The sequence below is a fragment of the Podarcis melisellensis genome (genome assembly GCF_964234715.1).
Source record: "Podarcis melisellensis genome assembly, chromosome: 9".
In the NCBI taxonomy this organism is placed as follows: Eukaryota; Metazoa; Chordata; class Lepidosauria; order Squamata; family Lacertidae; genus Podarcis; species Podarcis melisellensis.
Window position 1 is genome coordinate 47731251 of NC_138541.1, and position 13508 is coordinate 47744758.

The 13508-nt window shown below is 40.5% G+C and overlaps 1 long non-coding RNA gene across 1 annotated transcript in view; it reads right to left on the reverse strand.

Moving 5' to 3' along the window:
* LOC309378289 overlaps positions 1-13508 on the reverse strand; it is a 599747-nt gene that overhangs the window by 306748 nt on the left and 279491 nt on the right. The gene's annotated exons all lie outside the window — the stretch shown is intronic.

A 13508-nucleotide genomic window follows, 5' to 3' on the forward strand; every position in this document is an offset into this window, starting at 1 on the left:
TGCCCTCAGCAGTAGGCACGTGAAATATTCTAGATAACTTCTACAATATATGTAAACTGCTGCTAGAGAAAGTATTGAAATGTAATGGAGAAATCCTCATACCACCTAGTGGACTGAAATGCAGGCTGTAGGCTCTTCCCAGCAGGTATAGATGTTATGTCTAAAGTCACACATGCACATCTGAATTCTAGCCTCATGAGAATGTTCAGGCACTTCTAACCCTACATAATGGAAGAGATTATCAGATGCACTTGGTGTGAAATGAATAAAATGCAAAACAGGATGCTGCACTTTGAAAGGTCCTTGCCTGGAGAGAGAATTTCAAGAGCAGGCATCCCTTCGCCCCTGGGAGAGATCAATGCTTTAGTTCTCTAATACCAGAATATTTAGGGAGGGTCATGCCAAATCATATTAATTTTAATATCAAAAAACCTGCAAGGCTAATAAAAGGAGAAGAAATAGCCATAATGTCACTTTAGCCTAGTGCTTTAGATGCAATATCATGAAATGCAATTTGCAGGAGCTTCCAAAACAGTTCTTTTCATGTGGCTTTTGTCACTAAAATTATTGATGTCCTGCCAGTAATGAAACCGGGGCTTCAGCACCTTCTCTGCATTTATGGAGTTGCTGCAATTGTGTGCAGTAATACTCACTGCATACAGCAATTTTATTTTTTCAGGGTTTCACCCACAATGACTTTAATTCCAGCGCAGGCTAGTTGTGAGCCACGATTGAAAATGGATTTAATGGTAAATATTGAGACTCCCATACAAAACTATTGCATTATTCATTCGTTAGCTCCAAAACAATGGGGATTGTTTGCAGTGACTGGCAGGTGCAACAGAAATGCCTCAGGAGTATTATTGGCAGTCCCTGGATGCCCAGCTAGGAAGCACTCATACCAAGAGACTATTTGTGTGACCTGCACCTTTATGAGGCCAATGCCTATGCAGCTGTGATGATCAATGCCCAGCACAATGCTAGACTCTTTATACAGGATGATAATGAATAAACATCACATTTTGGAATAGTGCATTTATACATATCACAGCAATGATACACATAGTCCGCATGTGGAGGTGACGATTCATGCAGTGTCTGAGCACAGGTCAGCCAACAGCCCTGGACAGTTTTGAGCTACTTGAAAGTAGAAAACATTTGCTATTTTATTCTCATCATTTCTGTATCTGGAATTTTCCAGGTCAAGCAAGCACCCTCTCTCTCCACCCCTCTCCCTCCCTCCCTCCCTCCCTCCCTCCCTCCCTCTCTACACACCCACCCGCACCCACCTGACACCCACCTCAGCTGTGGTAATAATAATTATAGAAATGACTTATACATCACAGCAATGACCGATCAGTCCCAAACCACATAGAACTATTGAGGGTGGCAGTCATTTCTTACATCTGACTGCTGCATGCTCCACTGCTATTCACACGAATCCTTCCTCCCACCCATTTGCTCCAACCTGATCAGTGCCTTATGCTCACAACCTAGTTTTAAAGACCCACAGTGGAGGCTATGACTTGCAACATAGCATCATGGGCAAAGGATGTCTATGTGCCATCGCTCTTCAGGGGTAGTGCATTCAGCCGGTGAGTTTGCTGTACACACCCTACGAGAGCGTGCTATCCTGAAGGGATTGTATGCATTAACTGTTTTTATTTTATCTAATTTAGCTTCCTTACATTTCTATTCCACCTTTCTGCCATGATTGAACCCCAGATGGTATACAAGTGTTTCCCAGGAGATTGCTCATCTAGGCACTGGCTAGATCTCGACCTGCTTAGCTTCAACAAAGTGGTGACATCAGGTGCCTTTAGACGATACTCTAGGAACAACTTCATTGTGACCTTCCTTCCTTCCTTCCTTCCTTCCTTCCTTCCTTCCTTCCTTCCTTCCTTCCTTCCTTCCTTCCTTCCTTCCTCCCCACAACTGTATGTTACCTTTTTAATTTCCCTTTTTGTTGGCAAGGAGACTGTCTCTTTTCGTGTATGTGTGTGTATCCTATAAAAACAAAATAAAAATACTTTGTAGAGACATTGCTGTAGATATTTCAAGAAAGGTGGGAACGAAGAAATTTCTGGAGGGAGCACAGCACTAAGAGTAGAAGAATGCAGCTTGTTGGAGTGGGGAGGCTTGGTAGAATATAGAACAGTTGCAATTAGCAGCATAAATGCAGCCATAGAAAAAGAAGCTTTCAACTGTAAGTGCTTAACAAGTTCTAAAATATTTTTCATAAATGTGGAATGTATAATCTTGTGTACCATTTTTGACATTCAAGTATTTTTACACTATTTTAACCATTCATCGCAACTTTATGCTCCTCAAAAACAAAAATTATTTTAAACTAAAATCGCCACCCCATTTCTGAATATCTTGATTGTTAGTGCTACAAATTTACTCATTCTAAATTATATGTAAGAATAACGATCAGTTTAGTTGAAATACTATCATTTCTAGTATTTTCTCTGATTTATACTGTGATTTCAGAATGCCTTTCAATGAAATGTTAAGAATGCATTTAACTTGTCAATAGGGAGCACATTTTTAATGCTCTTGAAATAATTCAGAATCATTATGCCATTAACACATCTTTGCCCTGGCCAATACTGCTTTTCAGAGAGAAATTGAAAGTATTCTTAGAGCAACGGAAGTTACTCAGAATGAGCAAAACCTCTTTAACTCAATGCTCATTTTTTAAAAACAAGAAGCATATTGTACCTTGCTTGTTGATGCCATGTTCTTCATTATTAGCCAAGTTACAATGTAAATAAAATGTTGCAATAGAAAGGCATCTCAATAATTCATGAATCCATTACAAAAAAAAATCCACAAATTGCGTTCCAACTGATGAGCTGCATTTGTTGTCTAAAAAATAAGTAGACAGGGCATGGAAACACTTTTTAATGTGATGCTGTACACTGAAGGAAAGTTCACACTGAGATGACTTTGAACTGTTTCATTTCTGGAAGTAAACACAACTGCATATTTGAATATAGCCAGCCTTCATGAAAGCCAGTAACCCATTGAGACAAAAGCTAGCTGCAGAGGGTATTATTAAGGAATGTGCACACAATACCTTGCATCCCACAATACTCAGCCTCCCAAGGAGGACACACACTTTAAGCCCCTCCTTGTCCTTGGAGACAGTGGGGGTGGGGGTGGAGGAGATTCTAACAACCCAACTCTCTCTCTGGGATTTTCTCTTCCACCTCTGTGCCTCCTTGCAACTCTTTCCTGACCTCTGACTTCCAGGCCTCTTCCTCTTCCTTCTGCTTCATGGGTGGCACAGAACCCCTCAAATCTCTTCCTCTTGCCCCCAGCCTTTTCTGCCTACCCTTTGGACTGATGCTTGTCCCTGACACCTTGGGTTTATTTCACAATTCTTAAAGAAGGAGATTGGACATGTAGGAATTTAGTATGCAAGTATTAGTATTCCAAAAATAGGTATAATGGCTATGTCATGACCCTGGGACTGGAGTCCCCTCAACATTGAGGACTGTGAGGCAGAAAAGAAATACATTCAGGGCCAGCCTCAGAAGCATGTCCATGGATATTCAACGAAGAAAGCCCACTTCTCTGATTCCAAGTAGCCATCCAACAGAGCTTTTTTGGAATCTGTTAACATATGCTATAGGACATCAAGTTGAAGACCTTCTGGAAGCCCCCTGTTAATTGTTTGCAAGGCACTTTGAGACTAAAGTCACTTGCTTCTGTAGAAATATTTTTTATATACAGTCATACCTCAGAAGTTGAACAGAATCCGTTCCAGAAGTTCGACTTCCAAAATGTTTGGAAACCAAAGCATGGCTTCTGATTGGCTGCAGGAAGCTCCTACAGCCAATTGGAAGCCGCGGAAGTCCCGTTGGACGTTCAGATTCCAAAGAACGTTCACAAACCACAACACTCACTTCCGAGTCTGCGGCGTTTGGGAGCCAAAACAACCAAGTACCAAGACTTTCGACAACCAAGGTACAACTGTATAATTTTTTATTGAAGCAAATCAGACCAATCAATACAATAAAAACAATAGAAGTATAAATGTAAAAAAGAAAAAAAGCAGTACTCTATATCCAGAAAAGACTTAAAATGGGCCAGTAAGGCATAATAATAATAATAATAATAATAATAATAATAATAATAATAATACTCCACCGTTGAGCTACAGCTCTTCTCCAGTGGTCCCCCTGACAAGAACCCTGATCTGTGAGAAGGAAAGGAGGCCAAAGGAAGCAAATAGAGAAGACTGCAGGCTGTTTCAGCTGGATGGTCTTTTCCACAAATTCCTCTGAGCAAACTGACACCAGTCGCTCTGTGGGAAGTAAGAAAAAAATGAAGGGGGCGTTGAAGGAGAATATGTCTGAGTCCATTGCAGCTGTACTGCAGTTCCCCCACAGGGTCAACTAACATCAACAGATACATGGAGAGAATTCTTATGAATTGTTCCATTTTGATAATGTCTTCTTTTACCACTGTTTCTTGATTCTACTTGTAAGCTGCCTTGGAAGGATTTGTACTCTGAAAGGCAGGAGATAAGTAGCATACTAACTAAATGAATGAATTGGTGTGTTTTTTTAACGTAAAGAAAAGAGGAGTATGATCACCTGTCTCATTATTTGAGGGAAGCTGACCTATTTCCATAGGAACTGACAAAAAAGAATACATCCTTGGAAGTTTATTCTGTACAACTTACATTGTCTCCGTCTCTTCATAAATACTTCTTGAGCTGTTCTGTATCTTTTTGACAAATTTAAACTGAATCTGCCAATTACCCTAATAAATATGGATAAAGTCAAAAAGGTATATTTGGGTTGCTAGCTTCTTCTTTTTTTACTCCAGGTGTGCCGACTGAAGCCCAATAATTGCTGAAGAGGCACTTCTGCACCTTTATGGCTCCGTCTTTCAAGACTAACAATGATCCTCTTACAATGACTCTTGATCTCAATAAATACTGCTTCTTTCATCAGCATAGCTTGAGTTCTGCTACCATGACCATTTCTCACTTTCTCAGTTTTAGAGGGTTACTTCACACAGTCGCATTGGAAAAGAGAAATCTTTGATCTGTTTCAGGCACTGCTGTTACTTTTACAACAAGGCTTCATGTTCATAAATTTATCTGATTTTTTTAAATTAAAAAAATTGCACAGAGATATGATCACCCCTATTGTTTGTTTGAGGCAAGCTCAGCCATTTGCATATGAACTGGCAAGAGATGTAAGATGGTAGAGGAAGGTAGAGGAGGACTAAATCACCCTAGGTGAATATTGGGGAGAGGGCGTTGCCACAGCTGTTTTCTCTCTCCCCCCCCCCCCCGCTGCTATTGGATATTTTTTTGGAGAGGTGAACATTACCGTGTTGTACTGAAAACAAAAAAAAATTCCTTCCAGTAGCACCTTAAAGACCAACTGAGTTAGTTCTTGGTATGAGCTTTCGTGTGCATGCACACTTCTTCAGATACCAGTTGTACTGAGTGAGAATTGAGTGTATGGGGCAAAATGGTAGTTGCACAGAGAGTGTGGTCATTGAATGATTGTATATTAGGGGGTAGTTTTGTGTGCCATGAATATGTGTGTGAATAATTTTGATGATTCTTGTGTTATATGTGCTTCTTTTTCTGTATGGAATCTTCATGATAATACCATTATCAACTTGTATTTTTCTGATGTTAGATCTCAATCTATTTTGATGTTTTGTATGCAATTTGCTCACAGGGTTCTTACTCGCTTTCCTTATACGAATTGTTTATATATATGAATTGTTGTTCCTTATACGAATTGTTTATATATATGAATTGTTGTTTAATTATAGGACTTAAAATGTAGAATTTAATATTAGTATTGCTTGGCTTTGAATGTGGGATTTGCATTGCATTTATTATATTGATTTTGTTGTTGTTGTTAGGGTATATTGCTTAGAGAATTATGCTGAAATATGAAGTGGTTTGAAAAGAAAAGAAAAGAAAAGAAAAACAATTAGAACATAAGAAGAAACTGCTAGCTCAGGCCAGTGACCCATCTACTTCAGCATCCAATTTTCACAATGGCCAATGCACATGTTGCTTAATTAATATATGCATAACTAAAGTAGTAGAATTATGAAAGCTGAATCTCCAAATAGTTTCCCTGTGGAAATTCAGGGGTTATTCTAATGCAAAAATCCAAAGAAGCATGTTTATTGAGTGAGAAAGGGATGCACAAAGCATGGCCTGGTCAGACTCAGAGACCCTAACAACTCTGAGTCGTTAAGGGGGAATTGAAACAGGGCTGTGTTTTTGCTCCAACTTTCTTTGGCATATTCTTCTCCCTGTTGCTCTCGGATGCCTTCAGTTTGACTGAAGACGTTGTATACTTCCATTCAAGGAGCAGTGGGGGTCTGCTCAACCTGGCATATCTCCACACGAAGACAAAAGTGTGGCAGGTTCCTATCCACGAGATGTTGTTTGCAGATGATGCAGCCTTGACAGCACACTTTGAGGAAGCTCTACAGAAACTCATCAACATTTTGCCCAAGCTTATGTGGCATTTGGCCTCACCAGCAACCTGACAAAGACCAACATCTTGTGTCAGGGCATCACTCTTCCATTGTCTATCAAGACAAATGGATACCAACAATGTGTCATTATCACTGAAGGGTCAACTGTCCTTAGTGCAAGGCAAAATAAATATCAGACATAAATATATTTCTAAAGTGCTTTGTTTACATACTGGATAATATTTTTATTAGGTGTGTAAAAAATAAAAATTTGAGACTGGAATTGGGATAAATGTCATAGGGTTAAAAGTTCAACCAGCAAGATGTAACTGTCAGGACCGGGTAGTTTTCAAACCAGGAACTTCCTAGGTGGTTCATAACAGTCCCTGATGATGAGCCAGGTAGGGCTACGGAACAGGGGTGTCGAGTCTTTGGTCCTCCATTTGCTGTTGGCCTCCAACTCTCATCAGCCCCAGAAAGTAATGATGGAAGTTGTAGTCCAGAAGGCTACACATTCTTTACCCCTGCTAGAGAGTAAGTAGTAAAGGGATAGTTCTCCAGGTTGGCATATGGCTTTGCACACTACCACCCAGCAGTCCAGTTTCATCCTGGTCCGATTATGCATGCTTTCATGTCAGGCCCACCCCCATGGACCTCTCCCTTTGTCATTTCTGCAGTAAGTCTGTAGCTTAAGTGGTAGGACACATGTTTTTAAAAAGCAGCAGGCCCCAGGTTTGGTCCTCTGCATCATCAGTTAAAAAAGACTTCACATGGAAGAGCTGGAAAAGATCACAGTCTGTCCATAAAGGGCTACTGTTAGAGGAACCAACACATGGCAACATGGACCAATGTCTGAAGTCAGTGTGAGTCACCTTAAATGTTAGTGTTTTATTTAGCCTTGATTCCTTTCTCCTTTGGCATCTACTCCTATCCTGTTCATTGAAGTTTCCTATTTGGAGTCAGCTCCTGTCTTTCTCTAGGATCATGAGTCTGTCTTGCCCTGTGACAACTGCCTTCTCCTTGTGTCAACAGTCTTGCTTCCAATAGAGGAAGGGCTGCAGGTTCAATCTGGCATTTCCCGGTAGGGCTAGCAGAAACTCTCACCCATAAATTCTGGAGAGCCACCTGCTAATCAGTGTTGCCAATATTGAGGTAGATGGACCAATGATCTGACCTTTGTTTCTATGATAATATTTTGTTTGTGTTGCTGAATGTCATTGCCTGCTGTCTATCCATCTGACAGGGATGTATGCTTTCTTCAACAGTTTTCCTCCTTTATGAGAAGCACAGACTTACAACACAATTGAGATGGGCCATCACTAGAGTGATGCAATGAGTCTTTGTGCACAAAACCTCCCTTCATGCATATGCCACCCATCAGCATGACAGGGATTTTGCTAGTTATATAAAAAGGTGTGCAGACATTCACTTTTCCCATTAAGTCTTGTAGGACAAAAATCAAACAAAGGCGTTTTCATATTCATGCAATTTTGCAAAGAAAGATAATGGAATGGAAATATTGAACATTCATCTATTTTAATTAAAAGATATATATTCATACAAATTTTACTACATGGAGAGAAAAGCCCAGCCAAACCTGTTGGGTATTTTTATATTGAAATGTTTCAAAGTAAATGAAAACCAACATATCAATTACAGCATTTAAGCAATTTTACTCTTACAGTTATAAACATAATGAATGAGAAATCTATTATACAAAAATTGTGCATTTTAAAAGATTAATCTACAAAGATGGGAATGTTTCCATAACAAAGCTGCAGAAGAATCTTGAAAACGTTCTAGGAAATAGAAGTTTAATGGTTCCTCAACTCAATTGTTAGGCAGGAACTCTCCATTGAAGCCCACTCCATTCTCCAAAGGGTGTCAATTTATTTCTAATCATTTGGAGGTATTCATGAGTTCATGCATTTGTTGAGGCATGTGCAGAAGTAGTTATTATCCTTATGTTCACTGTATCAAACCAACATGAAATTTGCACTCAGGGGCTTATTTGAAATATATTTAAAGGCTGACTAAGTGCTCCACTTCTTCAGATTTTTTTATGAACATTGGTGGAAATAAATCCAGGGGAGGAACCAAGATGAAGCTTCCCACTACAAAATATACATGAGAATGTTTTTAATAATAAGCTGGTATTCTATGAATTACCCATTAGTTTAATCTCTGTGAAAAAGATTTGTACCAGATCGAGTCTAATTTATTCCATTAAGATATATATATGTATGGAGACGATATCTTCATTTAAGGCTTTCGTAGACCTAGTTTAAAAGAAGTTGGGTGCTTTCTCAAAGATAACTACACCATGGGTTCCAAGTCCTCACTTCAACAGTAGTAATTGCACCACAGAAATAGTGGCTAGTGCCCACTGAGGCTGGTAGGCTAGGAGACCAACAGTAGGTGGAGCCAATGACAGGCAGGGCAAGTAGGTGGTAACTAGCTGGGGAGAGGCTGTGATTGATGGGGCAGTGCTCCATGCACACTAATAGACTACCCTCCATTGCAGTGCAGTATTGGCAAGCCATCAGAGACCCTTTGACCCCTCACAATTATGGTCAATGGCCCTGTGAATAGTTATTGCTACCATCATCATTTAGAACCCTCCTTTGCACAGCAGGCTGTTAAAAATGATAACTACCTACCTACCAACCTACCATTATAATGTGGCAGGGGAAAGCAGACTAATTTGCACATTATTATTTTGTTTGTGGTCAGAGAATGGAGCAGCGGATGGTGAGTAAGACAGGGTGAGGAAACCATTTTCAACCTGAAGGCTACCTTCCCAATTGCCATCCTTCTGAGATCCATATCCCAGTGGTGGGTGGAACAATTGATGTCACTCTTATCTTTGTACAGTGGACAACAGCCTAGCCACATGAAAGTCAGAGGTTTCTACACTTGCATCTCTTCATTTAGACAAGCAAGGGGCACTATTACAGTTCAAGGACACATGGCAGCCAGGCAAAAATGCCTGGAGGATGGTAAAGTGAATGGGATGCATAGCCCAGGGAGAGTCCTGAGATCCAGGCTGGTTCTAGACACATCAAAGAAGCAATTCAGTTAAACACATTGTAAACTTCATACTGGGAAATCCCACTGGCGAAAAACAGGAACCCACAGTGCCATCTGGGGTCACAGTGTTATAACACATATAAAGTGCTTTAACTTTACGGATGTAATTGAATCTCCAGAGAGAGAAGTCTGAAGGACTGCATCTGAGCCCTGTGCTTGAGGTTCCCCACCCACAGAGTAGTAGGTGGTGACAGAAATACTTTGTGGATGCAGGGAGTCATCTATTTCCTGCTGGGGACTTGGAGGCTACAGTGGTACCTTGGTTTTCGAACAGCTTAGTTCTTGAACGTTTTGGCTCCCAAACATCACAAACTCGGAAGCGACTGTTCCGGTTTGTGAACTATTTTTGGAAGCCAAACATCCGATGGGGCTTCTGTGGCTTCTGATGGCTGCAGGAGCTTCCTGCAGCCAATCAGAAGCCGCACTTTGGTTTCCGAACATTTTGGAAGTCGAACAGACTTCCGAAACAGATTCTGTTCGACTTTGAAGGTACGACTGTATATCCCAGCATCTCCAGCATGAAAATAAACTCTCTGTACCTCAGCTTCTGCCTGAGAAGAGTGGATATAATAGTGGGCTAGCAAAATTCAGGGGCTACAGGCAAAATTGGTGGCTTGTAGCAGGATACATCTTCTGCATTTCTGTTTGCAATAATCTATCTGTTAAAAAGTGTTCTAATATGAGTATTTTGTTATGTCCATTGTCCAAGAAAAGTAAAATCAATAAAACATGGGGAAATTGCTGTTCTTGTATGCAATCAAGGAGAGGCTACTGTAGACTTGTGGTGTTGAAGCATTATTAAAAACCACTAGACTGTAAAATCCCTCATTTTGAAATTGGAATTAAGTAGTTTTCTAATGCTATTAAGCAGAACTGAATTTAATGCAGCAGCGGCAGTTTAAACACATTATAAGAAGCAAAATTAAATTTAACGAATATTTTCAAATTATTGTTGTTATTTCAAATGGCCATCATCTCTCTTTTTTTTTAACCCAAGTCATTCCTCTAGGATTTTCCTACCAGCACACATATCTCACACATTTGTTTCTCAGGCACAGCTGCTTTGGTCTCAAGTGTGTTGGATTTCTCATTGCAAGAAAGTATTTTTCAGAACAGAAGCTCAAAGCTCAGTGATTGTTCTGGATTACTGGTCCAGTAAAATTGTCCACCGGTCCTGAGATCTGAGATTACAATACAAGGGGAAAAAGGCATGCTGCCAAAGGACTTTAATCTACCAGATATTGAATGCACCAGTATCCTTTGAAGTGACGTAAATGGGGAAGTTTAAAATTAAATGAAAGCTGAAAAATCAGTGAAAAACTCATGATGTAAAATGGAAATGCCTTATCTTTACAAACATAAAGAGATCTAAATGCCAGTCAAGGAAGCAATAAAAAATAATTTGCACTTGCAGAGATAACATTGGCTTTGGTTTATTACTTCCTGAATCTTGAGTATGTGTACAATGTATGTGTACATTTAGAAATACTTTAACATAACTAATGTGGAGAGAAAACCAAGAGATGCACTTAAATGCACATGCAGTATGCTACTCATCTATGTACATATTGTACATACCCACTCTGCATACCACAATACTTCTTATCGTTCCACCGTTGCCTAGAGTGTGCTTATTTATGTCACTGCTTATTATGTCTCCATCAGTAAGCCTGCGATCAGGCCTTACTCTCCCAGATTATTAATTCTTTTCCAGCATTATTTGGTTTTCCTAATTTCCCTTCTACTGGTTATTGACTGAACCAAACAAACATTACTAATTCCTCCTATGCAGTCTCTTGACTCTGTTTACCTTCCCACCTATTTTCTGGCTCTTTCCATTTACTCTACCAAGCGCTTCTGCTGCAGCAGCTACTGAATCTGGGCTAATTCACATTCCCTTCAAAATATGCTGAAATGCAGATAGAGTAAGGTTACCAGACGTCCCCATTTCCCAGGGAGAGCCCACAGATTTACAAATCAGTCCCCATACAAAATCCATTGAAGTTGAAAAGTGTCCCTGGATTCATAGAAAAAATCCTGGTAACCTTATATGGACTTAGCTGGGGTGCATGTTAAACTGTTACATACCATTGCTTTGCTTCCTGTCCAACTTTTGTTTATTGTTCAGTCCACATCAACATTTTACTGTTCATATTGACCCAAGTCTTGAAAGCTTTCAGAAGGGCATGAGAAAATTACTTCTGCACACTGAAAAATTCACCTTGTGGGCATGCAAGTAGCCTTCTTATGACAGTTTATCACACCCACATTTACCTTAAAGGTAGAGTGAAATCAGGTATATTCATATAAAGTTAAGCAAAATTTGTTGAATGCTAATAAGAACTGTTCCTGCTTTGAACAAAATTGATCAAGTATTTGTCCAGAATGGTTATGGTAGCTCTATAGTACATCCATCAAAACATAGCAGCAAAGGGATGAAAGTGGCTTGGTGTAAAGCCTGAAATGTGAATCCAACCATTTAAATTAAGGAGTACCATTTACCTATAAGGTTTTCTTTTTTCTGATCAGCTAACTACCCATCTGGTGTACTAAAACATTTCCAAAATTAGCATGGATGGAAAAGATACCTCTAAAAACTAAACCATAAATTTCAAAGACAACACATGGTTCCCTCTTGATGTGGGCTTACAACGATAGATGAAATGAATGAAGCATAAGAAAAGTGTGCAACAATCTAATACATAATACTGGATAACTTACAGTCTTTTGTACCATTGTAACTGCTGAACCTAAAACACAAAGTTCATACCAGAAGCCAACCACAGCCTACATAACACTGGCTCGGGGGCTATTCTGTGGTTTTCATTGACCATTGCTATTGTACGATACCATTTCAGCAGCTTCAAATTCTCCCTTGGCAACAAGCAAGTGCTGTTAGTAGCTGTAGTGTACAGTAGGTTGGTAGTATCTGCATGTTGGGACAAATAAAAAGTTGCTAATAAGCATCTTTTTCTACATTATCTAACTATGATAATGCCATTTTAGGTGAAATGTTTCCAGATATATAGATAAAGACTCTCCTCCCTGAAAGAGAGGGGAGTGGTTGTGGGCGGGAGCCCGAGCACCACCCAGCAGGGGGCGTTGCCCCCTGCCTCCAGCTCACCTGGCTGGCGCTCACGCCCCCCGGTGGCCACCCAACCAGGTGCCACGGTGGGGGCGTGTTCAGCAGCCTTTTGCTGCAGCGCCAGCCTTTCCCTGGCCTCATTCCTCGTCGTCGTCCCGTCACGAGTCACCCACCCTCCACTCCCTTTTAGTTAGGGCTTAGGTCATTGGCCTTGCTATGGACCTTAGGTTGGTCGCCCGGGGGGCCTGGTAGGAGTTTTTCCATTTGGCAATAGGCTTTTTGGTTTTTTCGCCTACCTCGTAGCAATCGTCACAACTTTCGTGGTATTGGTGGGTAGGTTAGGCATTGGAATACTGTAATGTGTTGTGGTGTGTCGAAGTGCTAGGTGTGGCCATCGCCTATGCCTTCAATTTTTAGGGGTATTCCGTTAAAGGAATCTGGCGGTCGTGTATTCTGTCCGATTCCTGCTTGGCGGGAGGCCATGGCACGACCCTCGGTGACAGCAGGGGTGAGCCTATAGTTGGATTAGCATCAGCAGGTGATGAACCCCTGGTGAATAAACCCACTTGTTTTGATCCAATGCCTAAGCCAATACCTTTTCATTGCTGTAATCAATAAAGTTGTGGCCTTTTTTAGCCCATTAACCTTATATCACGTGTCCTTGTGTCTTCATTTCACTTCGCGGTGGTCGGGCCCTCGAACCACAACAAGTGATATTTTTTACATGTATCGGGAATAGCCAGGATCCACACAGGTCTATGCAGGTTAGAATGTATTCTGGGTCTGCTGATTTCACCTTCTGTTCCTTGTATATTGTGGAATGCTGGAATGGAGTATGGCCAGTCTTTGGAGTGAGTAC